Raw genomic sequence first — 4,819 nt, 5'->3', positions numbered from 1 at the left:
GTTTTAAAAATTTTTTTGGAAAAAATTTTTTTTTTTTTTTTTTTTTTTTTTTTTTTATGGTTTTCAACCCGTGTGCCACACTGCAGACATAAAAAAAAATGACTGCCTTCCTGTAGTTGTGAGTGGGTAGTGCAAAGTAGCTCCCAAGCTATTCTAGCCTGGGAGCTAACACTTTGAAGGTCACAAACGTGCTAGCTTGATTTTAAAAACCTAATTGAGCGTTTCCCTCATGTGCGAGGCTCTGTTCGGTTTATTTAGGAACCACTGCTGACACTTTGGCAGATGACAACTGTCTAGTTGCACAAGCGTATTATAATTTGATAAACAACTGATAAATTGATCATATTTGACTTTGCTAAACAGACTTGAGTAGCAGCTCGATTCTTGTTGTTCTAAAAGTTCAGGAGTTAGCATAAGCAGAGTTGTGAGAAAGAACAGCAACAGGATCCAAGCTCAAGGTTATTTAAATGCAGCGTTCTAAATCTAAAATGTACATATAAAATTACTATTTTAACTTAATATTCTGTCCTTCCCCAGTGATGAATCTTGCCCCGTCTTTTACTTTCCTTCCGCTGGTTTGGCACTCATCGTGTCACTCACACTGGAGAACAGTGGGTTTTTTCGCCTTGCCAGAGCATTTCTTTGGGTTTGGCTTGCATTAAGATGGATGCAACACATTTTGAGGCTGCAAAGACACAATTTTCTGCTTTTATTTGCTTCTTTGCTTGTCTCCCTTCAGTCGGGAAGGACCACCGAAGACGTCGACCTTGATTTATTGGATTGTGACAAAGACTTCCGATTTTTTATTTTTTTTTAATTCGCTGTTCATATTTACATGCGTCTACCTGCTGAGCACCACATATTCACATGCAGTAAAAGGTCATGGGAATTTTCAGCTGCACATTGGGCGTCACAGTGGCAGTCTAATGAGAATTACACTGCAAAAAACACATTTCACCAAGTATTTCTGGTCAAATTTCTAGTACAAAAACCTTAGTACACTTGAAATAAGACAAAACTAACTTATGGGTAACTTCTTCAGCAAGATATAGGAGCTTATTCTAAGTAAATAGTTAATTAGTATTGATTGAAAAGGCACCAGCTCCACTGACGTATTATTTAATTTATAACAAGACATTCTTTTCATGTTACAAGTGACATAATCTGGTACTTTTTCAGCAATATTAAGGATTTATTGATCTAGAACAAGCTCCTATTTGCTGAAAAGTTACTTGTGAGTTAGTTTTTTTTTATTTCAAGATATTTGCACAAGAAACAAGACCAAAAAAAAAAAAAACTTGGTGAGGCTTTGCATTTTGCAGTATGACATTTTAATTTCTAGGCTGTGCTATCAGAGAACTTCAGGACATGTTTTGCTCTGTCCCATTGGTCAGCTTATGGATTAAGAAAGCACTGACCAAAAAAAAAATAAAAAAATAAAACAGATGCAAGAGAGAAGAAAGGCTTCATAAAGCAGCGACACAGAGGTGAGGATCCTGGCCGCGGTGCCTTGATTTAACAGTTAAACTTCTAAAAAAGCCCGGCACACAGAAAAGCCTGCCATCAACACATATAATCTCCTAGCAGAGCCCATTGAAAGCTGGGTCCCGGGGGTTAATTCTCCCATCACTACATGTTTGAATCAACTCCTGACTCACATTGAGATGAAAGCCACAGACTCCCAGGACCAAGCCCGGACTCCGAGGGCCCGCTGATCCCGGACGACTGGGGCGGATTATTGCATGTTCGTCTTGTCGGACCTCCATTGGGACAGGGAAACTGAAAAGAAAAACAATAATTAGAGATAATTGCTTGTGTCCAAACATGAGCGTTAAAGCCCCCTTTCCCCCTCACCCCCACTCCCTCCACCACACTGCCTCTCTCTCTCTCCTCTCCTTTCGTAGTTTGTGAGGTGGAATGAAAGGGACACCCCCCTGTTTTGACAGCTGGGCAGGCGAACATAATTTGTGACAGCTGAACTGAAACGTCTTTAACCGCAGGGAGAGACACACAGTGAGAGGAGCATTTTTTTTTGTTTTTTTTGACTGCGAGAGAGAAATGGTTGCAGAGAGAGAGAGAGAGAGGAGATCAGACGGAGAGAGGACCCGCCTAAAAGAAAAGGAGGAAGATGTCAGAAAAGAAAAGAAGACAGAGGAGAAATTGGGAGGGAGGGCGGGATGGGTGCCGTGTATGGGATTTCAGCAGAGACGGACAAGGGAGGTTAAAAGGAGGTAAATTAGTCACACTCCATAAACTCTGAAGAGAGGTAGAATTTAAAAGAGCCCACAAAAAAATAAAAAAAATTGGACGAGAACAGAAACAGATTACCGTCAGATGCATGACGGTGGAAAAGATGAGAATATTTAAACAAGACGACTCGGCTGAACATGGTGTCATGCCAGCTTTGACACATTGGGTTAATTTGCTGCTCTCTGGAGGTGACCCTTGAACTTCAGGGACTCTGGAGGTCGAACAAGAACCTCAGACTGAAACAGCCGAAATCATGTCAGCCTGAGGAGGAGGGTCACGGGTCAGCTCGGAGATTCCCAAGTATATGGGCCGAAACTGGGACCATATGTGCATGGAAACACGTCTGAAACAAAAATAAGTCACGACTCTCCGTCCCTCGGTGAAAACTAGCTGGAGGTTTTCTTTTTTCTTTTCCCCCTTCTCCTCTCCTGGCCTTAAACACGTAGACCCACCGCAGACTTTCGGCCCTGATTCAATAAAGTCATAAATACCAGTGTAACAGCAAATTGACATAACGTTGGTCGCCCGCCCTCTAAATTGTCAGTGACAGAAGTTTTCCCAGAGGTAAAATATTAATACAAACAGCGGATTCCTTTTCCAAAATATCCAGCTCCCAAATTCTCCCATGTTTACTTTTCTCCCTTGCTTCTAATTTCTGTTAGTGTGAAATGGTATACTTGGAGTTACAATTGCAGACAGGGAAGAAACCGAAACTTTGGGACTGTGATTGTGATCTTTAGCTATATTGCTCTGCCAAAAAAAAAAAAAAACGGCGGGAGTTCTAGGTCCTTTAGTTTGTGCTTCATTTGATCAAGAAAGCTCCTTTTAGAGGGGATTTCTTCACTGATCATTCAAATTCTGAAAGGCTATGTAAAGTTTGCAACCACTTGCTTTGTGATGCGGCGGTGCCGTTCACGGTCGTGTCAAACCGAAATGGGAATCAGTTCCTGCGGAAACCTCCTTAACATGAAATTACAAGTTACGCGTCATCTGATCAGGCAACAGGAAAATGCCACATTGTGAGCCAAGGCTTCGTGTCATAAATATGTTGTATGTTGATGTCTTCCTTTCCTGGTCTAATGCTTAAACTGGAAATGCTTTAAATAAACTGTTTATTAATAAATTACTTGGAAATCAGAATCCCCTCAAACATGCTATAAGGCAACACTGATGGCTCTAATTTCTAAGATTTAATATTTCTGCATTCTTTCGCAAGTTGTAGAATAACATGCTAATGGGCTTAGCTTTAAAATCTGAATTAATCTACACAATTATCTCAATAATTCTGATGGATGGACACTAGTGGAATGCCACAGGGTTCTGTGCTCAGGTTACTGATGGATGGATGGATGGATGGATGGATGGATGGATGGATGGATGGATGGATGGATGGATGGATGGATGGATGGATGGATGGATGGATAAATATTAGCTTTGAGTCCTTACATTGTGTTTGTTTAAGGTTTTTGTCATATAAACATTAACACACAAATTTCTAAGTTTAATTTTTTTTAAAATGGTGTTTGGAAGAGCTGCACTGCCACCTGTTGGGGGAAACTCAAAATGCATTTGTCCAATAAACTTCGAATGTCCAATAGCAGGCTTCCTACCATCTCCATTTATCATTTGAAGTGTTGATCATTGACCAGCATCAAAGATCATAGTTGGACATAATTAGAAATATTATTAAGCTATGTTGCAAGATTTAAATGTTGGCCCCTGTTGGTACTAAGGGGCCAAAGATGTGTCAAAAACTATTTCCCACATCATTCCACCACCACAACCAGCCTAAGCTACTGATACAGGTCAAGATGTGTCCATACTTTTATGTCACTTACACCAAATTCTGACTCCGGCATCTCAGTATTTCAGCTGAATTGAATCTCATCAGACCAGGCAGCGTTTTCTAGTCTGTTTTTGTCTAGTTTCGGTTACTCAGTGCAAGCTGTAGCCTCTGTTCCCTGCTCTCAGCTGATAGAAGTAGCTTATTCAAGCTACCGTAAACGCCATCATCTCAAAACCAGTCGGTTCATTCCTCCTGCTGACCTCTGACATCTGTCCGATAATAATCCACACAACTGTCACTTCTCCTTTTCGAGAACATTCTCAGAGCACCAGCCGCTACGTCTAAAAATCGGCAGTTTCTAAAAATACCCAGACCCATCTGTCTGGCACCATCAACCGTGCAACATAAATCCCCTTGTTTTCCCATTCTCATGCTCGGTTTGAACTTCAGCAAGTTATCTTCCCCTCATCTAAATGCTTAAGTGCTTTGCGTTGCTGCCACGTGAGCCGTCATTCTTGTTAACAACGATTTGGAAAAAATTGACCTAATAAAGTGGCTGGTGAGTGTGCTTTAGAGCCCACTGCCTGGCGTGTTTCAGATGCATCTCTGCTTTAGCGCACCCTCTCGGTAGCCCTCGTCTTCCACAGCAACTCGTTATCGACACGGCCGTGTAGGAGGCAAAATGTGCAGATTAGTTTTCAGTCAATGAAACTGTAGTGGTATAGAAATAGACATAATTTCACACAAATAGTTTCCAGGTGAGAAGTTCCGGTTCTTGAAGTG

The sequence above is a fragment of the Poecilia latipinna genome, unplaced genomic scaffold (assembly GCF_001443285.1).
Source record: "Poecilia latipinna isolate Pla-1442-1.1 unplaced genomic scaffold, P_latipinna-1.0 Scaffold1811, whole genome shotgun sequence".
In the NCBI taxonomy this organism is placed as follows: domain Eukaryota; kingdom Metazoa; phylum Chordata; class Actinopteri; order Cyprinodontiformes; family Poeciliidae; genus Poecilia; species Poecilia latipinna.
Note: the sequence above shows the minus strand (reverse complement) of the source record.